Source organism: Sus scrofa, chromosome 7 (genome assembly GCF_054392235.1).
Source record: "Sus scrofa isolate SSC_HxYL_T2T_F1_AM1 chromosome 7, Sscrofa_HxYL_maternal_Yorkshire_Landrace_v2.0, whole genome shotgun sequence".
Lineage (NCBI taxonomy): Eukaryota > Metazoa > Chordata > Mammalia > Artiodactyla > Suidae > Sus > Sus scrofa.
The window spans coordinates 22,625,267-22,651,158 of NC_139389.1; the positions used below are offsets into that span (position 1 = coordinate 22,625,267).

The 25,892-nt window shown below is 50.2% G+C and overlaps 12 non-coding genes across 12 annotated transcripts; all 12 read left to right on the plus strand.

The window, feature by feature from the left end:
- The first annotated feature begins 1,067 nt into the window (after positions 1-1,067).
- On the plus strand, positions 1,068-1,139 carry TRNAA-AGC (transfer RNA alanine (anticodon AGC)). The gene has a single exon. It is a non-coding gene; the product is annotated as a tRNA-Ala (tRNA).
- A 940-nt stretch (positions 1,140-2,079) lies between these two features.
- TRNAF-GAA (transfer RNA phenylalanine (anticodon GAA)) lies at positions 2,080-2,152 on the plus strand. Its single transcript has one exon. It is a non-coding gene; the product is annotated as a tRNA-Phe (tRNA).
- A 461-nt stretch (positions 2,153-2,613) lies between these two features.
- Positions 2,614-2,720, plus strand: LOC146401312 (U6 spliceosomal RNA). Its single transcript, XR_014811538.1, has one exon. It is a non-coding gene; the product is annotated as a U6 spliceosomal RNA (small nuclear RNA).
- A 4,675-nt stretch (positions 2,721-7,395) lies between these two features.
- On the plus strand, positions 7,396-7,467 carry TRNAA-UGC (transfer RNA alanine (anticodon UGC)). Its single transcript has one exon. It is a non-coding gene; the product is annotated as a tRNA-Ala (tRNA).
- A 1,970-nt stretch (positions 7,468-9,437) lies between these two features.
- TRNAA-AGC (transfer RNA alanine (anticodon AGC)) lies at positions 9,438-9,509 on the plus strand. Its single transcript has one exon. It is a non-coding gene; the product is annotated as a tRNA-Ala (tRNA).
- A 933-nt stretch (positions 9,510-10,442) lies between these two features.
- Positions 10,443-10,515, plus strand: TRNAF-GAA (transfer RNA phenylalanine (anticodon GAA)). The gene has a single exon. It is a non-coding gene; the product is annotated as a tRNA-Phe (tRNA).
- Positions 10,516-10,976: 461 nt separating this feature from the next.
- Positions 10,977-11,083, plus strand: LOC146401316 (U6 spliceosomal RNA). The gene has a single exon (XR_014811539.1). It is a non-coding gene; the product is annotated as a U6 spliceosomal RNA (small nuclear RNA).
- Positions 11,084-15,762: 4,679 nt separating this feature from the next.
- On the plus strand, positions 15,763-15,834 carry TRNAA-UGC (transfer RNA alanine (anticodon UGC)). The gene has a single exon. It is a non-coding gene; the product is annotated as a tRNA-Ala (tRNA).
- A 1,970-nt stretch (positions 15,835-17,804) lies between these two features.
- Positions 17,805-17,876, plus strand: TRNAA-AGC (transfer RNA alanine (anticodon AGC)). Its single transcript has one exon. It is a non-coding gene; the product is annotated as a tRNA-Ala (tRNA).
- Positions 17,877-18,809: 933 nt separating this feature from the next.
- On the plus strand, positions 18,810-18,882 carry TRNAF-GAA (transfer RNA phenylalanine (anticodon GAA)). The gene has a single exon. It is a non-coding gene; the product is annotated as a tRNA-Phe (tRNA).
- A 461-nt stretch (positions 18,883-19,343) lies between these two features.
- LOC146401320 (U6 spliceosomal RNA) lies at positions 19,344-19,450 on the plus strand. The gene has a single exon (XR_014811540.1). It is a non-coding gene; the product is annotated as a U6 spliceosomal RNA (small nuclear RNA).
- Positions 19,451-24,119: 4,669 nt separating this feature from the next.
- On the plus strand, positions 24,120-24,191 carry TRNAA-UGC (transfer RNA alanine (anticodon UGC)). Its single transcript has one exon. It is a non-coding gene; the product is annotated as a tRNA-Ala (tRNA).
- Positions 24,192-25,892: the final 1,701 nt, after the last annotated feature.

A 25,892-nucleotide genomic window follows, 5' to 3' on the forward strand; every position in this document is an offset into this window, starting at 1 on the left:
TTTTTTTTTTTTTTTTTTCCCCCTTCGGTAGAGGTACAGGTAGTTAGAAACTTTCTTTTCCCAGCCAGGGATCAAGCCCACACCACAGCAGCACGCCCAGCGGGATGCAAAGACAACCCGGGATCCTTAACCCGGGATGTGCTACAAGGGAGCTCCGTAGCCCACTAATCCTTTAGACAACACCGAGGGTCACAATGGCTTAGCTTTTTCCATGAATGAACTCACGGTGAACTCATGGAGTCTCAGTCTAGTTAAAATACGTGGGAGTTTTCCCAAGGATAAGTCAACAAGTGTCTGAGATACCTCTTTTGGCCACTGGCCTCTTAACTCAAACTGAAGTCTCCAAGTCCCCAAGGTCTGTGGGGGACAACACGGCCTCTCTTACCATTCTCAGGATGTAATTCGGGGACCTTTTGATGCCGCCCATCTCTTCACTTAGACCCCGTATTGCCATCACTTATCTGGTGTCCTATTCTTCTTTCACCCAGGAGGTTGTAATCCTTGGCGGTTTACTCTTCAAGTCAATGCTCAGTGTTTGCAAGAGTGGACTCGAAGACACTGTGCTCTTTGGGGCACGCCATCCTCTTTTGAGCACTCGAAAGACTGTCTAGGGCATCTTGTACTTTTCCTGCCCTAGTGCTTCTAGTGACCAGTTTTGCCCGGAGCTTTGGTTCCATCCGGGGGGATGTGTATTAAGCTGCTGAGATGGGGGACCAGCTCTCCTCCTTGCCCCTTGGGTGTCTTTGAGTCTAGGCTTTTTTTAACAGGCAGAACTAGGAAAGGGCTCTTCTTTGCCTTCCTCCATTCAAGTTGTCTGTAGGCCTGACACTGGGGTAGGCTGACAAGCGGGACTAGATCCTAGGAAGGGCGCCTAAATTTTAGGCCGGCATTCGGTTGCCTTTCTCCTCATGTCCTCGGCGAAAGGGAATAGGAGTTTCGCAAGTAACCGGGTTGTACACAACGGAGCTTCGAACCAACACGTGAGGAGTTGCCATACCATTTTTTGTTTGTGTGTTTGGTTGTTTGTTTGCTTTCCCTTTTCCTGCCTCTGAGGTTTCGGCAGCCGCGGGGGTGTAGCTCAGTGGTAGAGCGCGTGCTTAGCATGCACGAGGCCCCGGGTTCAATCCCCGGCACCTCCAACCGCCACGTCCACTTGCTCCGCCCTTCCTTGCTCTCAACTCTGGAGAGACAGTGCCAGGCGGGAGCTCACAGTCCCTGCTGACTGCCGCGAAAGTAGTATGCGTCCAACTTTGTCTTTCTTTCTTTCTTTCTTTTCTTCTTTTTTTTTCTTTTCTTCTTTTCTTTTCTTTTCTTTTCTTTTTTTTTTTTTTAAACCCATCCATTCTAGTCACTCTGCGCAATCACTCCTCTCCTGGCCAAGGCCGATCGATACGCCACAAAAATCAACTACCAGGACTTCTGAGAGCAGGAAATCACTCTCACCACGCCCTCGTCTCATCTTTCACAAAACCGGCGTCGGCAGCCACCGCCACCGCGTTGTTCCTGGATTCGGAGAACGTTTAAAGGATGTTTCGCGCGAGGAACGTCGTTTGTGACGAGTGACGCCTTTTCAAATTTTCGCATGTTTGCGGCAGTTGCTCTCCTGTCCGTTGAGGACACGGTGGTGAGAGTTCAGCCTGGCGGTGTTCGTGCACAGGAGATTCTTTCCGCAAAGGTGCCGCGTGATTGGAGCCCATCTCTCAGCCCTTCGGGAGAGTGTGAGAGACGAGAGAACGAAGACTACAACAAGAGACGCCCCCGAAGAGTGCCTTTAGGCCGTTTCTGAGTCGTGTCTGGCTCACGAGGCAGGATGCCGAGGAGCAGGCCAGGTTTTCCAACGAATCCCTGGCACGTCTCTTCCATCTCTGTCCTCCACTTGCCCTCCGCCACGGTCAGGAACTGGATGCGAGCAGCAAGCGCCGAGGACACAGTCCAAGCCTTTCCGGCCGGCAGGGGTACGGCTACTCCGCGCGGGACCGCCGCAGGTGGGGAAGCCGAAGCCTAGCCAGCCGCTGTTGAACCCCACTTCTTGAAACAGAAATGCCAGGAGCGCTGCCCCCCTCCCCCTTCGCCTGGGCGGCCGAAATAGCTCAGTTGGGAGAGCGTTAGACTGAAGATCTAAAGGTTCCTGGTTCAATCCCGGGTTTCGGCAAGGCGCTCCCTTTTGCTGCCCGCCGGCGCCCTCCTCTACCAGCGCAGCGCGTTGAAAAGCAGTCCACCCGCAGGCCTAAGGGAGTTCACGGTCCAAGCCCACATGTCGCTTTGCCACAGGAACGCGCAAGCTCTGAGAGTAACTTTCCTTAAAGACAGTAAGATGTTACGGTGCACAGATGCGCCAGGCCCAGAAAAACGCCGCACTACCGCCGAGGCGCTGTGATGTCAAGGGCGCTCACCAGCGGAGAGAAGGGACAAGGTGCCACACACCCCTTCCGTCTCGACAACTCTCTGGGGCAGCCCCAAAGCGGCCAGAGACGCTGTGCAAAGCAAGGAAGCGGCGGCGTTCGCCCAAAACGTTGTGGGTGGACACCGAAAGCTGGGTTTCACGTAAACCTCACGCGTCACGAAATAACCTCCTCCCTTTTCCTTTTTCCAACCATTTAAAGTGTTAAAGGGGTGCTCGCTTCGGCAGGACGTATAATAACGTTGGAACCACACAGAGAAGACCGGCCTTGCCCCTGCCGAAGGGTGACAGGCACAGCCGCGAATCGTTCCAAAGACCAGTCCCAGCTCACAGCCAATCGACAGCTTACCAGCCATAAGGCAGCAGAGCTTAATGCAGATACTCGAAACATCAAGAGCAGGCGCGGTGTCCCGCAGCCTTTTGCCAGTTGTTAGGAAAACAACAACGACAACAACTGCAGAATAAATACGAAGAGACTAGGACCTGAGCCCCTACGAATTCAAACGTTTCGCCAAGATTAAAAAATGCCAGGAGTTCGCCCAGCTCTGCAGATCTGGACATACATACACTCAGCTAACGCATCGGATGGACCTTGTCCTGGTTGCAAATCTCCTTTGCATTCTCTCCGTCGCCGGGAACATTCCATTTGAAAGACAGACTGTAATCGCTAGCTCTTATGAACGCTTTTCTGCCCTCCATTCCTCTAGGCACCCACAACCAGAGCCAGAACACCCCCAGCAAAACGTCACAGCACGGTTTGCAGACCACACTGCTGGGCTGAAGGCATTTCACCTCATGGTGAGTATCATGAGTTCCTTCCTTTCTCGGCGGCCCAGTTTCCCCAGACACCCGCCCTCTCTCCTCAACACAAAATAATTGTGTGGGACCAAAGCTTCTTTCCCCGTGAATGACACTGACATTTTCAAAGAGAAATGAGTCCAGAAGCCACTAACCTCCAGCCGTCTTTGGACAGGATTCCTGTCTCCCAAGAAAAGATCTGAAATAGGTGCGCTAAGAGGCTCTGGCTTTGAAGCTTGCCCTCCTCCGTCCTGGCTGTGAACCGTGTGGCCAAGGAATTCTTTCTCTCGCCTGTAAGGAAGTGGGTTTATCGAGGAACCGATGTAGTCATCTCATGCAACCCATTGTTACCGCTATTATCCACCTGCTACTGCCAGCTACATTATGAACAAGCCCCAGTTTTTACTTTTATCGTTTGCAGAACACCAACAAAACAACAACCAAAACTGTGCCATGCTGACCCAGGGTCAACTTAGGGGGTCTGTGAGTAAGATTTCAACTTGCCCCCTGGAAATCTTCCGCAGGTCGATGCCCTCCAAACTCTACCTTCCCTAAATCTGACAGGAAAGGGTGTGCATCACCCACCACTCACCTGGAAGAGGCGTCCAATTCAGTTCAAGAGCAGTTCGTGTTCCTGGATCCGGGGAAGTTTGACACCAATAAATTAAAGGGCAGAAAACAAGAAAGCACGGGGACCAGCCATCCTGATCCCTCTGGTTGGAGGGGAAAAGCAATGTGTGTTCTCCGTGGCAAAGAGCATGAGAATTCCGGGTAACTTCCGCTAAAGGACTCATCATCCTACTGAAAGCATGGCCCCTATTTCCACATTTGTGTGCTCTCAGCTCTTCCTCCACCATGTTCTAGAAGGCAGAGAGGCTGGCACTCAGTTCCTAGGGTGTGCCGGGAAATCAGTTGCCGTTCCCAGGGCTTCCTGAATCTTCAGAGAATGGAGCCCTGGCATAAGTCAAGAGAAAGAGCTATAATGGCCCTGTTTTAGGGTTTTATGCTTTCTCGTGTCTTCCGCGTCACAAGTCTTTTAGGCCACACTGATGGTCACTAAATGTCTCCGGACTCTTCTATGAATGAATTCACAATGAACTAACTTATGGAGTCTCACTCTGGCCACAATGCAGGAGAGGTTTAGAACTTACATTCACCACGGGTCTGACTTATCTGTTTGGGCACTGGTCTCTCAGTTCAGACTTAAGTCTGCAAGTCCCCAGTGTCTTTGGCAGGCACTAGAAGCATCCCTGCCACCCTCAGAGAGAAAGGTGGGGATCCTCTCAGGCTGCCACTTCCTCACTCACATGGTAATCCAGTCAATCGCCTTGTCTAGGAACAAACGGGTCAGCTTTCTGCCGTATCAAATATTTGTAGAACAAAAACCTCCCTGGCATGTTCTAGTTTACAGGCCATGTCTTTTCCTCCCTAGTGACTATCGACATCACACTAGATTTGTAATCCCCCCCCTCCCCCATCCCAAGCACAACATGCAGAAGTTCCCGGGCCAGGCAGCAAACCCACACCACAGCAGAGACCATCCCGGATCCGGAAACCTGCTGCGGCTCCAGGGAACGCCTCCGTATTTGTCATCTTAAAGGCAATACTAGTTTCCTCTTTAAAGTGGTAAGGAACCTTCCCTAAGTCAACGGTTGCCTTCTCTGCAGTAAAACGGAATAAATGAACCATCGCAAGTCAACCAGATGTTACTCCGGTTTCCAGCTGTCATAGTCCCGTTGAGCCAAGAGCTCCGTGTGAGAAAGGTAAGTGCAGGGACAAGATTCTCCAGAACAAACCTGGCTTGTACGAGGTTTGGCTCATCATCAAGTAAGGGAAACAGACAAACAAAAAACACTCCCAGGATCTGAAAAGAGACCTGAACCATCAAACTGAAAGTTCACTTTTCCAACAAACTCTCCAGGATCAAAGCCGTTTTGTCAGGAAAATCTCTGCTATTCAAAACATTTACATTCCTACCTAACCTATATTTCCCATATCTTTTTTTCCCTTATAAGCCCAGTGTGCTAACAAACAGACACAACCAGCCAAATCTTAGGTACAGCAGCTGAAAACGGCCAGCAGATCCCATTTCTCAAGCAAAAGGTTCTCCTCACAGCGACAATGGGGTAGAGACCACGGGGCTTCCTGCCGCCCTCCTTGGAGGCACCAACACCACTGGCTAGTCACCAAAACCAAAAACGCAACTGCACACAGGCTCCCCGATGTGCTCAGTTTGGCTTCTCTTTGAAAGAAAGAGCACTGAGGGACTCCCCAGGTCTTGACAGGATGAGAAGAAACAGGCCCAGTCTTACTTGGGACAAAGCCTTTCAGGCTGCTTCACTCAGGGAAGGGAAAGGGACCTTCTTGCTGCCTGTTCCCCTGAGGGGAGAGGCAAACAGATGGCACCCACCAAACTCCTATGCCAGCTCTGAGTGTTCTTTGTCGTCCCTCCTCCACATGGAGGGTCGTCAGATGTTACAAACGCATTCCCATCTCCTCGTGGAGGTCTGAAATCCCAGAGGGGTCACGCACAGCACTCGGGTCTGAATCACCATGCGCTGCCTTTCATGTCCTCCGGCAGCATTTGGCTCAACAAGGAAGGCGGTGGTAAAAAGGAGGAATTCTTAAAACCTGGTCTTGGAGATAATGTCAAACATAAAATAACAGTTGCAAAGACTACCTTGCATGCCCAGGTTCATCTACTGCAATATTTTGCCATTTTTACTGGTTCTCTCTCTCTCTCCCTCTCTCTATCTCTCCTCATATAATTTTTTTGTTCCCTAAACCGTTTGACAGTTTGGCAAATATATCCCTTCTCCCAACATTCTCCATTGTATCCTTTAAGGACACTCCCTATGTCAGCACAGTAAAATTGTCAAGTGTGGGGACTTCAACGCTGGTTCAAAACTATTTTCTAATAGACCACCCATATTCAACATTTGCTAATTGTCCTGATCATGTCCTATAAACCCCAAACTCCCTGATCCAGGACCACGCCAGGGTGACCCGTTTCCTTTACGTTATTGTTTCCTTGGTCTCCTTTAATCTGGGACCATTTCTCAACTCTTTCTTGTCTCTCATGACATTTTCATTCATTGGCATCTCGTAAGGACTAGGTGACAAGTCGGCTGGTATAACTCGGGTTCAGTTTTGATTGGACTGCCATTCCCGCCTGATTGGCTTCAGATGATGATGCACTTTGCTCAGAATGCAACAGGAGGGTTGCTGTGTCCTTCTCAGCTTGTCCTCAGAGCCACAGGATGTCAGCGTGCCCATCATGATGACGTTACTCTGACCATTTGGGGTAAGATCTTCTGTGCTGAGTTTCTACATGGTCAAGCTACCATGTTCATAAGAACTATGTGAGGATACATCTGGAAACTCAAGACATCTTTGCTTATCAAAATTTCACCCATGGCTTTGGCACTGATTGATGAATTTTGCCTGAATCAATCATTATAGGATAGGAGAAAATGATGGTAATCTTTCCCTCTGCATTTAATAATTGGTATGCTTTTGCAGGATAAGCATTCTCTTCTTTCTTTCCCATGTGTCTTTCTCTTTCTTTCTCTTCTTTTTTATCAGTATGAACGCAACGATTCTTATTTTAGCCATCCTTTCATGTATTAATCACTTTAATGCTTAGTGTTTCCAAGATGTGACGCCTAGGTACTCTTGAGGGTACTACTGTCTTTGAGCTCCTTCTCACGTCCCGGCATAGAACAATATTCTAGCTTGTCTGTCTTGTCCTTTTCCTGTCCCAGCCCTTTCTGCCGACAGCAAATTCCTCCAGCAGCTGTGGTGCCTTCTCGTGGAAATCTGCAGCGAGAGGTTAGGCTGTAGGGCCAGGTCTCCTCATTGCTCTTTTAACGTTGTGGATTCTAGACTCTTCCAAGAGACAGGGCTAGGAAAGGGCTCTTCTCTGCCTTCCTCTATTCGAGTTTTGTGCCGCCGGGTCTTTGCGGGTAGGTTGACCAGGGGGAATAGACTGTAGGCGCAGTACCTTTCTGCCTAGCTTGAAGTTGCCTTTGTCCTCGTGTCGCCGTGAAAGAGAAGGCAGTAAGGGAGCTTCAGAAAGAATGGCATTGTGCGTCAAATATCTTCATGCCAGCAGTTGCAGGTTCTCAAAAGCAAGGCCGGGCGATAGTGCCATTCAATTGTCTTCCGTAAAGAGGGAAGGTGTTGGCTGGCCGTGGGGGGGTGTAGCTCAGTGGTAGAGCGCGTGCTTTGCATGCACGAGGCCCCGGGTTCAATCCCCGGCACCTCCAGCCTAGAGGCGGCCCTCCTCTCCCTCTGGAGAGCCCAGGAAGAGGGTCCCCTTCCCTACTCCGGAGGAGAAAGCACAGGCCTTCCTGTCCTCCAACTCTATTCTATTCTACTATGCCTTGGCCATGCCTTAGGCTACACAAAAACAAAAACCAACCACTGGGCTAAAATCAGACAGACCTCTGAGAGCTGGAAAAATAAGTCACCTTTATTCAGCTTGAAATATGCTTGACCACCCTCCCATCTCGTTTTCATGCATTTCACCCTAGGTATCATGGATCAGGTCAAGGCTCTTTTCTCCCCTCTGGATTGAGGGAAAGGTTGACACTAAGAGGCCTAGAAAGTCTGGATAGGTCTTGTACTTTGGGGACAAAATTGCCTCCTCTGGTTTGAAGAACACCGGATCCTCCAGCAGTGAGTGTAGGACAGACTGGCTGCATGATTTGCTGGACCCAAGGCCCTCTGAAATGCATTGGTCACAGGCCCTTGAGGCTGGCCATGATGACAGGTATAGGAGAGGTCGCCCCAGTCAAAAAACAAGCCACTTTCTTGTGTCCTTGCCTCCTCCTAAAAGACTGAGGCGTGGATGTTCACTGATGCTTTGCAGTTTGAGCCGAGAAGGCAGGACGTGCTCATACACCACACAGACTCACTGCCCTGTCCTGTCCTGGCTGCACTCCAAAATGAAAGAAATAGCAAGAGTCAGGGAAACAGTCTTCCTCCTTCTACTTGTCCCGAACGGACCCTCCGAGTATCGCTTGGGAGAGCATCCCCTCTTGAAAAGGCTGCATGCACAAGCGATATGGAGCTGGAGTCCTAAGCATCTGTGGAAGCGTCGGAGAACAGAGATTCAGGGCAACACATCCAAATATTTAGGACACAGTCGTTTTGTACCTGAGGCACCAGTCTACCTTTTTTTTTTTTTTTCCCCCTTCGGTAGAGGTACAGGTAGTTAGAAACTTTCTTTTCCCAGCCAGGGATCAAGCCCACACCACAGCAGCATGCCCAGCGGGATGCAAAGACAACCCGGGATCCTTAACCCGGGATGTGCTACAAGGGAGCTCCGTAGCCCACTAATCCTTTAGACAACACCGAGGGTCACAATGGCTTAGCTTTTTCCATGAATGAACTCACGGTGAACTCATGGAGTCTCAGTCTAGTTAAAATACGTGGGAGTTTTCCCAAGGATAAGTCAACAAGTGTCTGAGATACCTCTTTTGGCCACTGGCCTCTTAACTCAAACTGAAGTCTCCAAGTCCCCAAGGTCTGTGGGGGACAACACGGCCTCTCTTACCATTCTCAGGATGTAATTCGGGGACCTTTTGATGCCGCCCATCTCTTCACTTAGACCCCGTATTGCCATCACTTATCTGGTGTCCTATTCTTCTTTCACCCAGGAGGTTGTAATCCTTGGCGGTTTACTCTTCAAGTCAATGCTCAGTGTTTGCAAGAGTGGACTCGAAGACACTGTGCTCTTTGGGGCACGCCATCCTCTTTTGAGCACTCGAAAGACTGTCTAGGGCATCTTGTACTTTTCCTGCCCTAGTGCTTCTAGTGACCAGTTTTGCCCGGAGCTTTGGTTCCATCCGGGGGGATGTGTATTAAGCTGCTGAGATGGGGGACCAGCTCTCCTCCTTGCCCCTTGGGTGTCTTTGAGTCTAGGCTTTTTTTAACAGGCAGAACTAGGAAAGGGCTCTTCTTTGCCTTCCTCCATTCAAGTTGTCTGTAGGCCTGACACTGGGGTAGGCTGACAAGCGGGACTAGATCCTAGGAAGGGCGCCTAAATTTTAGGCCGGCATTCGGTTGCCTTTCTCCTCATGTCCTCGGCGAAAGGGAATAGGAGTTTCGCAAGTAACCGGGTTGTACACAACGGAGCTTCGAACCAACACGTAAGGAGTTGCCACACCATTTTTTGTTTGTGTGTTTGGTTGGTTGGTTTCCCTTTTCCTGCCTCTGAAGTTTCAGCAGCCGCGGGGGTGTAGCTCAGTGGTAGAGCGCGTGCTTAGCATGCACGAGGCCCCGGGTTCAATCCCCGGCACCTCCAACCGCCATGTCCACTTGCTCCGCCCTTCCTTGCTCTCAACTCTGGAGAGACAGTGCCAGGCGGGAGCTCACAGTCCCTGCTGACTGCCGCGAAAGTAGTATGCGTCCAACTTTGTCTTTCTTTCTTTTCTTCTTTTTTTTTCTTTTCTTCTTTTCTTTTCTTTTCTTTTCTTTTTTTTTTTTTTTAAACCCATCCATTCTAGTCACTCTGCGCAATCACTCCTCTCCTGGCCAAGGCCGATCGATACGCCACAAAAATCAACTACCAGGACTTCTGAGAGCAGGAAATCACTCTCACCACGCCCTCGTCTCATCTTTCACCAAACCGGCGTCGGCAGCCACCGCCACCGCGTTGTTCCTGGATTCGGAGAACGTTTAAAGGATGTTTCGCGCGAGGAACGTCGTTTGTGACGAGTGACGCCTTTTCAAATTTTCGCATGTTTGCGGCAGTTGCTCTCCTGTCTGTTGAGGACACGGTGGTGAGAGTTCAGCCTGGCGGTGTTCGTGCACAGGAGATTCTTTCCGCAAAGGTGCCGCGTGATTGGAGCCCATCTCTCAGCCCTTCGGGAGACTGTGAGAGACGAGAGAACGAAGACTACAACAAGAGACGCCCCCGAAGAGTGCCTTTAGGCCGTTTCTGAGTCGTGTCTGGCTCACGAGGCAGGATGCCGAGGAGCAGGCCAGGTTTTCCAACGAATCCCTGGCACGTCTCTTCCATCTCTGTCCTCCACTTGCCCTCCGCCACGGTCAGGAACTGGATGCGAGCAGCAAGCGCCGAGGACACAGTCCAAGCCTTTCCGGCCGGCAGGGGTACGGCTACTCCGCGCGGGACCGCCGCAGGTGGGGAAGCCGAAGCCTAGCCAGCCGCCGTTGAACCCCACTTCTTGAAACAGAAATGCCAGGAGCGCTGCCCCCCTCCCCCTTCGCCCGGGCGGCCGAAATAGCTCAGTTGGGAGAGCGTTAGACTGAAGATCTAAAGGTCCCTGGTTCAATCCCGGGTTTCGGCAAGGCGCTCCCTTTTGCTGCCCGCCGGCGCCCTCCTCTACCAGCGCAGCGCGTTGAAAAGCAGTCCACCCGCAGGCCTAAGGGAGTTCACGGTCCAAGCCCACATGTCGCTTTGCCACAGGAACGCGCAAGCTCTGAGAGTAACTTTCCTTAAAGACAGTAAGATGTTACGGTGCACAGATGCGCCAGGCCCAGAAAAACGCCGCACTACCGCCGAGGCGCTGTGATGTCAAGGGCGCTCACCAGCGGAGAGAAGGGACAAGGTGCCACACACCCCTTCCGTCTCGACAACTCTCTGGGGCAGCCCCAAAGCGGCCAGAGACGCTGTGCAAAGCAAGGAAGCGGCGGCGTTCGCCCAAAACGTTGTGGGTGGACACCGAAAGCTGGGTTTCACGTAAACCTCACGCGTCACGAAATAACCTCCTCCCTTTTCCTTTTTCCAACCATTTAAAGTGTTAAAGGGGTGCTCGCTTCGGCAGGACGTATAATAACGTTGGAACCACACAGAGAAGACCGGCCTTGCCCCTGCCGAAGGGTGACAGGCACAGCCGCGAATCGTTCCAAAGACCAGTCCCAGCTCACAGCCAATCGACAGCTTACCAGCCATAAGGCAGCAGAGCTTAATGCAGATACTCGAAACATCAAGAGCAGGCGCGGTGTCCCGCAGCCTTTTGCCAGTTGTTAGGAAAACAACAACGACAACAACTGCAGAATAAATACGAAGAGACTAGGACCTGAGCCCCTACGAATTCAAACGTTTCGCCAAGATTAAAAAATGCCAGGAGTTCGCCCAGCTCTGCAGATCTGGACATACATACATACACTCAGCTAACGCATCGGATGGACCTTGTCCTGGTTGCAAATCTCCTTTGCATTCTCTCCGTCGCCGGGAACATTCCATTTGAAAGACAGACTGTAATCGCTAGCTCTTATGAACGCTTTTCTGCCCTCCATTCCTCTAGGCACCCACAACCAGAGCCAGAACACCCCCAGCAAAACGTCACAGCACGGTTTGCAGACCACACTGCTGGGCTGAAGGCATTTCACCTCATGGTGAGTATCATGAGTTCCTTCCTTTCTCGGCGGCCCAGTTTCCCCAGACACCCGCCCTCTCTCCTCAACACAAAATAATTGTGTGGGACCAAAGCTTCTTTCCCCGTGAATGACACTGACATTTTCAAAGAGAAATGAGTCCAGAAGCCACTAACCTCCAGCCGTCTTTGGACAGGATTCCTGTCTCCCAAGAAAAGATCTGAAATAGGTGCGCTAAGAGGCTCTGGCTTTGAAGCTTGCCCTCCTCCGTCCTGGCTGTGAACCGTGTGGCCAAGGAATTCTTTCTCTCGCCTGTAAGGAAGTGGGTTTATCGAGGAACCGATGTAGTCATCTCATGCAACCCATTGTTACCGCTATTATCCACCTGCTACTGCCAGCTACATTATGAACAAGCCCCAGTTTTTACTTTTATCGTTTGCAGAACACCAACAAAACAACAACCAAAACTGTGCCATGCTGACCCAGGGTCAACTTAGGGGGTCTGTGAGTAAGATTTCAACTTGCCCCCTGGAAATCTTCCGCGGGTCGATGCCCTCCAAACTCTACCTTCCCTAAATCTGACAGGAAAGGGTGTGCGTCACCCACCACTCACCTGGAAGAGGCGTCCAATTCAGTTCAAGAGCAGTTCGTGTTCCTGGATCCGGGGAAGTTTGACACCAATAAATTAAAGGGCAGAAAACAAGAAAGCACGGGGACCAGCCATCCTGATCCCTCTGGTTGGAGGGGAAAAGCAATGTGTGTTCTCCGTGGCAAAGAGCATGAGAATTCCGGGTAACTTCCGCTAAAGGACTCATCATCCTACTGAAAGCATGGCCCCTATTTCCACATTTGTGTGCTCTCAGCTCTTCCTCCACCATGTTCTAGAAGGCAGAGAGGCTGGCACTCAGTTCCTAGGGTGTGCCGGGAAATCAGTTGCCGTTCCCAGGGCTTCCTGAATCTTCAGAGAATGGAGCCCTGGCATAAGTCAAGAGAAAGAGCTATAATCGCCCTGTTTTAGGGTTTTATGCTTTCTCGTGTCTTCCGCGTCACAAGTCTTTTAGGCCACACTGATGGTCACTAAGTGTCTCTGGACTCTTCTATGAATGAATTCACAATGAACTAACTTATGGAGTCTCACTCTGGCCACAATGCAGGAGAGGTTTAGAACTTACATTCACCACGGGTCTGACTTATCTGTTTGGGCACTGGTCTCTCAGTTCAGACTTAAGTCTGCAAGTCCCCAGTGTCTTTGGCAGGCACTAGAAGCATCCCTGCCACCCTCAGAGAGAAAGGTGGGGATCCTCTCAGGCTGCCACTTCCTCACTCACATGGTAATCCAGTCAATCGCCTTGTCTAGGAACAAACGGGTCAGCTTTCTGCCGTATCAAATATTTGTAGAACAAAAACCTCCCTGGCATGTTCTAGTTTACAGGCCATGTCTTTTCCTCCCTAGTGACTATCGACATCACACTAGATTTGTAATCCCCCCCCTCCCCCATCCCAAGCACAACATGCAGAAGTTCCCGGGCCAGGCAGCAAACCCACACCACAGCAGAGACCATCCCGGATCCGGAAACCTGCTGCGGCTCCAGGGAACGCCTCCGTATTTGTCATCTTAAAGGCAATACTAGTTTCCTCTTTAAAGTGGTAAGGAACCTTCCCTAAGTCAACGGTTGCCTTCTCTGCAGTAAAACGGAATAAATGAACCATCGCAAGTCAACCAGATGTTACTCCGGTTTCCAGCTGTCATAGTCCCGTTGAGCCAAGAGCTCCGTGTGAGAAAGGTAAGTGCAGGGACAAGATTCTCCAGAACAAACCTGGCTTGTACGAGGTTTGGCTCATCATCAAGTAAGGGAAACAGACAAACAAAAAACACTCCCAGGATCTGAAAAGAGACCTGAACCATCAAACTGAAAGTTCACTTTTCCAACAAACTCTCCAGGATCAAAGCCGTTTTGTCAGGAAAATCTCTGCTATTCAAAACATTTACATTCCTACCTAACCTATATTTCCCATATCTTTTTTTCCCTTATAAGCCCAGTGTGCTAACAAACAGACACAACCAGCCAAATCTTAGGTACAGCAGCTGAAAACGGCCAGCAGATCCCATTTCTCAAGCAAAAGGTTCTCCTCACAGCGACAATGGGGTAGAGACCACGGGGCTTCCTGCCGCCCTCCTTGGAGGCACCAACACCACTGGCTAGTCACCAAAACCAAAAACGCAACTGCACACAGGCTCCCCGATGTGCTCAGTTTGGCTTCTCTTTGAAAGAAAGAGCACTGAGGGACTCCCCAGGTCTTGACAGGATGAGAAGAAACAGGCCCAGTCTTACTTGGGACAAAGCCTTTCAGGCTGCTTCACTCAGGGAAGGGAAAGGGACCTTCTTGCTGCCTGTTCCCCTGAGGGGAGAGGCAAACAGATGGCACCCACCAAACTCCTATGCCAGCTCTGAGTGTTCTTTGTCGTCCCTCCTCCACATGGAGGGTCGTCAGATGTTACAAACGCATTCCCATCTCCTCGTGGAGGTCTGAAATCCCAGAGGGGTCACGCACAGCACTCGGGTCTGAATCACCATGCGCTGCCTTTCATGTCCTCCGGCAGCATTTGGCTCAACAAGGAAGGCGGTGGTAAAAAGGAGGAATTCTTAAAACCTGGTCTTGGAGATAATGTCAAACATAAAATAACAGTTGCAAAGACTACCTTGCATGCCCAGGTTCATCTACTGCAATATTTTGCCATTTTTACTGGTTCTCTCTCTCTCTCCCTCTCTCTATCTCTCCTCATATAATTTTTTTGTTCCCTAAACCGTTTGACAGTTTGGCAAATATATCCCTTCTCCCAACATTCTCCATTGTATCCTTTAAGGACACTCCCTATGTCAGCACAGTAAAATTGTCAAGTGTGGGGACTTCAACGCTGGTTCAAAACTATTTTCTAATAGACCACCCATATTCAACATTTGCTAATTGTCCTGATCATGTCCTATAAACCCCAAACTCCCTGATCCAGGACCACGCCAGGGTGACCCGTTTCCTTTACGTTATTGTTTCCTTGGTCTCCTTTAATCTGGGACCATTTCTCAACTCTTTCTTGTCTCTCATGACATTTTCATTCATTGGCATCTCGTAAGGACTAGGTGACAAGTCGGCTGGTATAACTCGGGTTCAGTTTTGATTGGACTGCCATTCCCGCCTGATTGGCTTCAGATGATGATGCACTTTGCTCAGAATGCAACAGGAGGGTTGCTGTGTCCTTCTCAGCTTGTCCTCAGAGCCACAGGATGTCAGCGTGCCCATCATGATGACGTTACTCTGACCATTTGGGGTAAGATCTTCTGTGCTGAGTTTCTACATGGTCAAGCTACCATGTTCATAAGAACTATGTGAGGATACATCTGGAAACTCAAGACATCTTTGCTTATCAAAATTTCACCCATGGCTTTGGCACTGATTGATGAATTTTGCCTGAATCAATCATTATAGGATAGGAGAAAATGATGGTAATCTTTCCCTCTGCATTTAATAATTGGTATGCTTTTGCAGGATAAGCATTCTCTTCTTTCTTTCCCATGTGTCTTTCTCTTTCTTTCTCTTCTTTTTTATCAGTATGAACGCAACGATTCTTATTTTAGCCATCCTTTCATGTATTAATCACTTTAATGCTTAGTGTTTCCAAGATGTGACGCCTAGGTACTCTTGAGGGTACTACTGTCTTTGAGCTCCTTCTCACGTCCCGGCATAGAACAATATTCTAGCTTGTCTGTCTTGTCCTTTTCCTGTCCCAGCCCTTTCTGCCGACAGCAAATTCCTCCAGCAGCTGTGGTGCCTTCTCGTGGAAATCTGCAGCGAGAGGTTAGGCTGTAGGGCCAGGTCTCCTCATTGCTCTTTTAACGTTGTGGATTCTAGACTCTTCCAAGAGACAGGGCTAGGAAAGGGCTCTTCTCTGCCTTCCTCTATTCGAGTTTTGTGCCGCCGGGTCTTTGCGGGTAGGTTGACCAGGGGGAATAGACTGTAGGCGCAGTACCTTTCTGCCTAGCTTGAAGTTGCCTTTGTCCTCGTGTCGCCGTGAAAGAGAAGGCAGTAAGGGAGCTTCAGAAAGAATGGCATTGTGCGTCAAATATCTTCATGCCAGCAGTTGCAGGTTCTCAAAAGCAAGGCCGGGCGATAGTGCCATTCAATTGTCTTCCGTAAAGAGGGAAGGTGTTGGCTGGCCGTGGGGGGGTGTAGCTCAGTGGTAGAGCGCGTGCTTTGCATGCACGAGGCCCCGGGTTCAATCCCCGGCACCTCCAGCCTAGAGGCGGCCCTCCTCTCCCTCTGGAGAGCCCAGGAAGAGGGTCCCCTTCCCTACTCCGGAGGAGAAAGCACAGGCCTTCCTGTCCTCCAACTCTATTCTATTCTACTATGCCTTGGCCATGCCTTAGGCTACACAAAAACAAAAACCAACCACTGGGCTAAAATCAGACAGACCTCTGAGAGCTGGAAAAATAAGTCACCTTTATTCAGCTTGAAATATGCTTGACCACCCTCCCATCTCGTTTTCATGCATTTCACCCTAGGTATCATGGATCAGGTCAAGGCTCTTTTCTCCCCTCTGGATTGAGGGAAAGGTTGACACTAAGAGGCCTAGAAAGTCTGGATAGGTCTTGTACTTTGGGGACAAAATTGCCTCCTCTGGTTTGAAGAACACCGGATCCTCCAGCAGTGAGTGTAGGACAGACTGGCTGCATGATTTGCTGGACCCAAGGCCCTCTGAAATGCATTGGTCACAGGCCCTTGAGGCTGGCCATGATGACAGGTATAGGAGAGGTCGCCCCAGTCAAAAAACAAGCCACTTTCTTGTGTCCTTGCCTCCTCCTAAAAGACTGAGGCGTGGATGTTCACTGATGCTTTGCAGTTTGAGCCGAGAAGGCAGGACGTGCTCATACACCACACAGACTCACTGCCCTGTCCTGTCCTGGCTGCACTCCAAAATGAAAGAAATAGCAAGAGTCAGGGAAACAGTCTTCCTCCTTCTACTTGTCCCGAACGGACCCTCCGAGTATCGCTTGGGAGAGCATCCCCTCTTGAAAAGGCTGCATGCACAAGCGATATGGAGCTGGAGTCCTAAGCATCTGTGGAAGCGTCGGAGAACAGAGATTCAGGGCAACACATCCAAATATTTAGGACACAGTCGTTTTGTACCTGAGGCACCAGTCTACCTTTTTTTTTTTTTTTCCCCCTTCGGTAGAGGTACAGGTAGTTAGAAACTTTCTTTTCCCAGCCAGGGATCAAGCCCACACCACAGCAGCATGCCCAGCGGGATGCAAAGACAACCCGGGATCCTTAACCCGGGATGTGCTACAAGGGAGCTCCGTAGCCCACTAATCCTTTAGACAACACCGAGGGTCACAATGGCTTAGCTTTTTCCATGAATGAACTCACGGTGAACTCATGGAGTCTCAGTCTAGTTAAAATACGTGGGAGTTTTCCCAAGGATAAGTCAACAAGTGTCTGAGATACCTCTTTTGGCCACTGGCCTCTTAACTCAAACTGAAGTCTCCAAGTCCCCAAGGTCTGTGGGGGACAACACGGCCTCTCTTACCATTCTCAGGATGTAATTCGGGGACCTTTTGATGCCGCCCATCTCTTCACTTAGACCCCGTATTGCCATCACTTATCTGGTGTCCTATTCTTCTTTCACCCAGGAGGTTGTAATCCTTGGCGGTTTACTCTTCAAGTTAATGCTCAGTGTTTGCAAGAGTGGACTCGAAGACACTGTGCTCTTTGGGGCACGCCATCCTCTTTTGAGCACTCGAAAGACTGTCTAGGGCATCTTGTACTTTTCCTGCCCTAGTGCTTCTAGTGACCAGTTTTGCCCGGAGCTTTGGTTCCATCCGGGGGGATGTGTATTAAGCTGCTGAGATGGGGGACCAGCTCTCCTCCTTGCCCCTTGGGTGTCTTTGAGTCTAGGCTTTTTTTAACAGGCAGAACTAGGAAAGGGCTCTTCTTTGCCTTCCTCCATTCAAGTTGTCTGTAGGCCTGACACTGGGGTAGGCTGACAAGCGGGACTAGATCCTAGGAAGGGCGCCTAAATTTTAGGCCGGCATTCGGTTGCCTTTCTCCTCATGTCCTCGGCGAAAGGGAATAGGAGTTTCGCAAGTAACCGGGTTGTACACAACGGAGCTTCGAACCAACACGTAAGGAGTTGCCACACCATTTTTTGTTTGTGTGTTTGGTTGGTTGGTTTCCCTTTTCCTGCCTCTGAGGTTTCGGCAGCCGCGGGGGTGTAGCTCAGTGGTAGAGCGCGTGCTTAGCATGCACGAGGCCCCGGGTTCAATCCCCGGCACCTCCAACCGCCATGTCCACTTGCTCCGCCCTTCCTTGCTCTCAACTCTGGAGAGACAGTGCCAGGCGGGAGCTCACAGTCCCTGCTGACTGCCGCGAAAGTAGTATGCGTCCAACTTTGTCTTTCTTTCTTTTCTTCTTTTTTTTTCTTTTCTTCTTTTCTTTTCTTTTCTTTTCTTTTTTTTTTTTTTAAAACCCATCCATTCTAGTCACTCTGCGCAATCACTCCTCTCCTGGCCAAGGCCGATCGATACGCCACAAAAATCAACTACCAGGACTTCTGAGAGCAGGAAATCACTCTCACCACGCCCTCGTCTCATCTTTCACCAAACCGGCGTCGGCAGCCACCGCCACCGCGTTGTTCCTGGATTCGGAGAACGTTTAAAGGATGTTTCGCGCGAGGAACGTCGTTTGTGACGAGTGACGCCTTTTCAAATTTTCGCATGTTTGCGGCAGTTGCTCTCCTGTCTGTTGAGGACACGGTGGTGAGAGTTCAGCCTGGCGGTGTTCGTGCACAGGAGATTCTTTCCGCAAAGGTGCCGCGTGATTGGAGCCCATCTCTCAGCCCTTCGGGAGACTGTGAGAGACGAGAGAACGAAGACTACAACAAGAGACGCCCCCGAAGAGTGCCTTTAGGCCGTTTCTGAGTCGTGTCTGGCTCACGAGGCAGGATGCCGAGGAGCAGGCCAGGTTTTCCAACGAATCCCTGGCACGTCTCTTCCATCTCTGTCCTCCACTTGCCCTCCGCCACGGTCAGGAACTGGATGCGAGCAGCAAGCGCCGAGGACACAGTCCAAGCCTTTCCGGCCGGCAGGGGTACGGCTACTCCGCGCGGGACCGCCGCAGGTGGGGAAGCCGAAGCCTAGCCAGCCGCCGTTGAACCCCACTTCTTGAAACAGAAATGCCAGGAGCGCTGCCCCCCTCCCCCTTCGCCCGGGCGGCCGAAATAGCTCAGTTGGGAGAGCGTTAGACTGAAGATCTAAAGGTCCCTGGTTCAATCCCGGGTTTCGGCAAGGCGCTCCCTTTTGCTGCCCGCCGGCGCCCTCCTCTACCAGCGCAGCGCGTTGAAAAGCAGTCCACCCGCAGGCCTAAGGGAGTTCACGGTCCAAGCCCACATGTCGCTTTGCCACAGGAACGCGCAAGCTCTGAGAGTAACTTTCCTTAAAGACAGTAAGATGTTACGGTGCACAGATGCGCCAGGCCCAGAAAAACGCCGCACTACCGCCGAGGCGCTGTGATGTCAAGGGCGCTCACCAGCGGAGAGAAGGGACAAGGTGCCACACACCCCTTCCATCTCGACAACTCTCTGGGGCAGCCCCAAAGCGGCCAGAGACGCTGTGCAAAGCAAGGAAGCGGCGGCGTTCGCCCAAAACGTTGTGGGTGGACACCGAAAGCTGGGTTTCACGTAAACCTCACGCGTCACGAAATAACCTCCTCCCTTTTCCTTTTTCCAACCATTTAAAGTGTTAAAGGGGTGCTCGCTTCGGCAGGACGTATAATAACGTTGGAACCACACAGAGAAGACCGGCCTTGCCCCTGCCGAAGGGTGACAGGCACAGCCGCGAATCGTTCCAAAGACCAGTCCCAGCTCACAGCCAATCGACAGCTTACCAGCCATAAGGCAGCAGAGCTTAATGCAGATACTCGAAACATCAAGAGCAGGCGCGGTGTCCCGCAGCCTTTTGCCAGTTGTTAGGAAAACAACAACGACAACAACTGCAGAATAAATACGAAGAGACTAGGACCTGAGCCCCTACGAATTCAAACGTTTCGCCAAGATTAAAAAATGCCAGGAGTTCGCCCAGCTCTGCAGATCTGGACATACATACATACACTCAGCTAACGCATCGGATGGACCTTGTCCTGGTTGCAAATCTCCTTTGCATTCTCTCCGTCGCCGGGAACATTCCATTTGAAAGACAGACTGTAATCGCTAGCTCTTATGAACGCTTTTCTGCCCTCCATTCCTCTAGGCACCCACAACCAGAGCCAGAACACCCCCAGCAAAACGTCACAGCACGGTTTGCAGACCACACTGCTGGGCTGAAGGCATTTCACCTCATGGTGAGTATCATGAGTTCCTTCCTTTCTCGGCGGCCCAGTTTCCCCAGACACCCGCCCTCTCTCCTCAACACGAAATAATTGTGTGGGACCAAAGCTTCTTTCCCCGTGAATGACACTGACATTTTCAAAGAGAAATGAGTCCAGAAGCCACTAACCTCCAGCCATCTTTGGACAGGATTCCTGTCTCCCAAGAAAAGATCTGAAATAGGTGCGCTAAGAGGCTCTGGCTTTGAAGCTTGCCCTCCTCCGTCCTGGCTGTGAACCGTGTGGCCAAGGAATTCTTTCTCTCGCCTGTAAGGAAGTGGGTTTATCGAGGAACCGATGTAGTCATCTCATGCAACCCATTGTTACCGCTATTATCCACCTGCTACTGCCAGCTACATTATGAACAAGCCCCAGTTTTTACTTTTATCGTTTGCAGAACACCAACAAAACAACAACCAAAACTGTGCCATGCTGACCCAGGGTCAACTTAGGGGGTCTGTGAGTAAGATTTCAACTTGCCCCCTGGAAATCTTCCGCGGGTCGATGCCCTCCAAACTCTACCTTCCCTAAATCTGACAGGAAAGGGTGTGCGTCACCCACCACTCACCTGGAAGAGGCGTCCAATTCAGTTCAAGAGCAGTTCGTGTTCCTGGATCCGGGGAAGTTTGACACCAATAAATTAAAGGGCAGAAAACAAGAAAGCACGGGGACCAGCCATCCTGATCCCTCTGGTTGGAGGGGAAAAGCAATGTGTGTTCTCCGTGGCAAAGAGCATGAGAATTCCGGGTAACTTCCGCTAAAGGACTCATCATCCTACTGAAAGCATGGCCCCTATTTCCACATTTGTGTGCTCTCAGCTCTTCCTCCACCATGTTCTAGAAGGCAGAGAGGCTGGCACTCAGTTCCTAGGGTGTGCCGGGAAATCAGTTGCCGTTCCCAGGGCTTCCTGAATCTTCAGAGAATGGAGCCCTGGCATAAGTCAAGAGAAAGAGCTATAATGGCCCTGTTTTAGGGTTTTATGCTTTCTCGTGTCTTCCGCGTCACAAGTCTTTTAGGCCACACTGATGGTCACTAAATGTCTCCGGACTCTTCTATGAATGAATTCACAATGAACTAACTTATGGAGTCTCACTCTGGCCACAATGCAGGAGAGGTTTAGAACTTACATTCACCACGGGTCTGACTTATCTGTTTGGGCACTGGTCTCTCAGTTCAGACTTAAGTCTGCAAGTCCCCAGTGTCTTTGGCAGGCACTAGAAGCATCCCTGCCACCCTCAGAGAGAAAGGTGGGGATCCTCTCAGGCTGCCACTTCCTCACTCACATGGTAATCCAGTCAATCGCCTTGTCTAGGAACAAACGGGTCAGCTTTCTGCCGTATCAAATATTTGTAGAACAAAAACCTCCCTGGCATGTTCTAGTTTACAGGCCATGTCTTTTCCTCCCTAGTGACTATCGACATCACACTAGATTTGTAATCCCCCCCCTCCCCCATCCCAAGCACAACATGCAGAAGTTCCCGGGCCAGGCAGCAAACCCACACCACAGCAGAGACCATCCCGGATCCGGAAACCTGCTGCGGCTCCAGGGAACGCCTCCGTATTTGTCATCTTAAAGGCAATACTAGTTTCCTCTTTAAAGTGGTAAGGAACCTTCCCTAAGTCAACGGTTGCCTTCTCTGCAGTAAAACGGAATAAATGAACCATCGCAAGTCAACCAGATGTTACTCCGGTTTCCAGCTGTCATAGTCCCGTTGAGCCAAGAGCTCCGTGTGAGAAAGGTAAGTGCAGGGACAAGATTCTCCAGAACAAACCTGGCTTGTACGAGGTTTGGCTCATCATCAAGTAAGGGAAACAGACAAACAAAAAACACTCCCAGGATCTGAAAAGAGACCTGAACCATCAAACTGAAAGTTCACTTTTCCAACAAACTCTCCAGGATCAAAGCCGTTTTGTCAGGAAAATCTCTGCTATTCAAAACATTTACATTCCTACCTAACCTATATTTCCCATATCTTTTTTTCCCTTATAAGCCCAGTGTGCTAACAAACAGACACAACCAGCCAAATCTTAGGTACAGCAGCTGAAAACGGCCAGCAGATCCCATTTCTCAAGCAAAAGGTTCTCCTCACAGCGACAATGGGGTAGAGACCACGGGGCTTCCTGCCGCCCTCCTTGGAGGCACCAACACCACTGGCTAGTCACCAAAACCAAAAACGCAACTGCACACAGGCTCCCCGATGTGCTCAGTTTGGCTTCTCTTTGAAAGAAAGAGCACTGAGGGACTCCCCAGGTCTTGACAGGATGAGAAGAAACAGGCCCAGTCTTACTTGGGACAAAGCCTTTCAGGCTGCTTCACTCAGGGAAGGGAAAGGGACCTTCTTGCTGCCTGTTCCCCTGAGGGGAGAGGCAAACAGATGGCACCCACCAAACTCCTATGCCAGCTCTGAGTGTTCTTTGTCGTCCCTCCTCCACATGGAGGGTCGTCAGATGTTACAAACGCATTCCCATCTCCTCGTGGAGGTCTGAAATCCCAGAGGGGTCACGCACAGCACTCGGGTCTGAATCACCATGCGCTGCCTTTCATGTCCTCCGGCAGCATTTGGCTCAACAAGGAAGGCGGTGGTAAAAAGGAGGAATTCTTAAAACCTGGTCTTGGAGATAATGTCAAACATAAAATAACAGTTGCAAAGACTACCTGGTTCATCTACTGCAATATTTTGCCATTTTTACTGGTTCTCTCTCTCTCTCCCTCTCTCTATCTCTCCTCATATAATTTTTTTGTTCCCTAAACCGTTTGACAGTTTGGCAAATATATCCCTTCTCCCAACATTCTCCATTGTATCCTTTAAGGACACTCCCTATGTCAGCACAGTAAAATTGTCAAGTGTGGGGACTTCAACGCTGGTTCAAAACTATTTTCTAATAGACCACCCATATTCAACATTTGCTAATTGTCCTGATCATGTCCTATAAACCCCAAACTCCCTGATCCAGGACCACGCCAGGGTGACCCGTTTCCTTTACGTTATTGTTTCCTTGGTCTCCTTTAATCTGGGACCATTTCTCAACTCTTTCTTGTCTCTCATGACATTTTCATTCATTGGCATCTCGTAAGGACTAGGTGACAAGTCGGCTGGTATAACTCGGGTTCAGTTTTGATTGGACTGCCATTCCCGCCTGATTGGCTTCAGATGATGATGCACTTTGCTCAGAATGCAACAGGAGGGTTGCTGTGTCCTTCTCAGCTTGTCCTCAGAGCCACAGGATGTCAGCGTGCCCATCATGATGACGTTACTCTGACCATTTGGGGTAAGATCTTCTGTGCTGAGTTTCTACATGGTCAAGCTACCATGTTCATAAGAACTATGTGAGGATACATCTGGAAACTCAAGACATCTTTGCTTATCAAAATTTCACCCATGGCTTTGGCACTGATTGATGAATTTTGCCTGAATCAATCATTATAGGATAGGAGAAAATGATGGTAATCTTTCCCTCTGCATTTAATAATTGGTATGCTTTTGCAGGATAAGCATTCTCTTCTTTCTTTCCCATGTGTCTTTCTCTTTCTTTCTCTTCTTTTTTATCAGTATGAACGCAACGATTCTTATTTTAGCCATCCTTTCATGTATTAATCACTTTAATGCTTAGTGTTTCCAAGATGTGACGCCTAGGTACTCTTGAGGGTACTACTGTCTTTGAGCTCCTTCTCACGTCCCGGCATAGAACAATATTCTAGCTTGTCTGTCTTGTCCTTTTCCTGTCCCAGCCCTTTCTGCCGACAGCAAATTCCTCCAGCAGCTGTGGTGCCTTCTCGTGGAAATCTGCAGCGAGAGGTTAGGCTGTAGGGCCAGGTCTCCTCATTGCTCTTTTAACGTTGTGGATTCTAGACTCTTCCAAGAGACAGGGCTAGGAAAGGGCTCTTCTCTGCCTTCCTCTATTCGAGTTTTGTGCCGCCGGGTCTTTGCGGGTAGGTTGACCAGGGGGAATAGACTGTAGGCGCAGTACCTTTCTGCCTAGCTTGAAGTTGCCTTTGTCCTCGTGTCGCCGTGAAAGAGAAGGCAGTAAGGGAGCTTCAGAAAGAATGGCATTGTGCATCAAATATCTTCATGCCAGCAGTTGCAGGTTCTCAAAAGCAAGGCCGGGCGATAGTGCCATTCAATTGTCTTCCGTAAAGAGGGAAGGTGTTGGCTGGTCGTGGGGGGGTGTAGCTCAGTGGTAGAGCGCGTGCTTTGCATGCACGAGGCCCCGGGTTCAATCCCCGGCACCTCCAGCCTAGAGGCGGCCCTCCTCTCCCTCTGGAGAGCCCAGGAAGAGGGTCCCCTTCCCTACTCCGGAGGAGAAAGCACAGGCCTTCCTGTCCTCCAACTCTATTCTATTCTACTATGCCTTGGCCATGCCTTAGGCTACACAAAAACAAAAACCAACCACTGGGCTAAAATCAGACAGACCTCTGAGAGCTGGAAAAATAAGTCACCTTTATTCAGATTGAAATATGCTTGACCACCCTCCCATCTCGTTTTCATGCATTTCACCCTAGGTATCATGGATCAGGTCAAGGCTCTTTTCTCCCCTCTGGATTGAGGGAAAGGTTGACACTAAGAGGCCTAGAAAGTCTGGATAGGTCTTGTACTTTGGGGACAAAATTGCCTCCTCTGGTTTGAAGAACACCGGATCCTCCAGCAGTGAGTGTAGGACAGACTGGCTGCATGATTTGCTGGACCCAAGGCCCTCTGAAATGCATTGGTCACAGGCCCTTGAGGCTGGCCATGATGACAGGTATAGGAGAGGTCGCCCCAGTCAAAAAACAAGCCACTTTCTTGTGTCCTTGCCTCCTCCTAAAAGACTGAGGCGTGGATGTTCACTGATGCTTTGCAGTTTGAGCCGAGAAGGCAGGACGTGCTCATACACCACACAGACTCACTGCCCTGTCCTGTCCTGGCTGCACTCCAAAATGAAAGAAACAGCAAGAGTCAGGGAAACAGTCTTCCTCCTTCTACTTGTCCCGAACGGACCCTCCGAGTATCGCTTGGGAGAGCATCCCCTCTTGAAAAGGCTGCATGCACAAGCGATATGGAGCTGGAGTCCTAAGCATCTGTGGAAGCGTCGGAGAACAGAGATTCAGGGCAACACATCCAAATATTTAGGACACAGTCGTTTTGTACCTGAGGCACCAGTCTACCTTTTTTTTTTTTTTTTTTCCCCCTTCGGTAGAGGTACAGGTAGTTAGAAACTTTCTTTTCCCAGCCAGGGATCAAGCCCACACCACAGCAGCATGCCCAGCGGGATGCAAAGACAACCCGGGATCCTTAACCTGGGATGTGCTACAAGGGAGCTCCGTAGCCCACTAATCCTTTAGACAACACCGAGGGTCACAATGGCTTAGCTTTTTCCATGAATGAACTCACGGTGAACTCATGGAGTCTCAGTCTAGTTAAAATACGTGGGAGTTTTCCCAAGGATAAGTCAACAAGTGTCTGAGATACCTCTTTTGGCCACTGGCCTCTTAACTCAAACTGAAGTCTCCAAGTCCCCAAGGTCTGTGGGGGACAACACGGCCTCTCTTACCATTCTCAGGATGTAATTCGGGGACCTTTTGATGCCGCCCATCTCTTCACTTAGACCCCGTATTGCCATCACTTATCTGGTGTCCTATTCTTCTTTCACCCAGGAGGTTGTAATCCTTGGCGGTTTACTCTTCAAGTTAATGCTCAGTGTTTGCAAGAGTGGACTCGAAGACACTGTGCTCTTTGGGGCATGCCATCCTCTTTTGAGCACTCGAAAGACTGTCTAGGGCATCTTGTACTTTTCCTGCCCTAGTGCTTCTAGTGACCAGTTTTGCCCGGAGCTTTGGTTCCATCCGGGGGGATGTGTATTAAGCTGCTGAGATGGGGGACCAGCTCTCCTCCTTGCCCCTTGGGTGTCTTTGAGTCTAGGCTTTTTTTTAACAGGCAGAACTAGGAAAGGGCTCTTC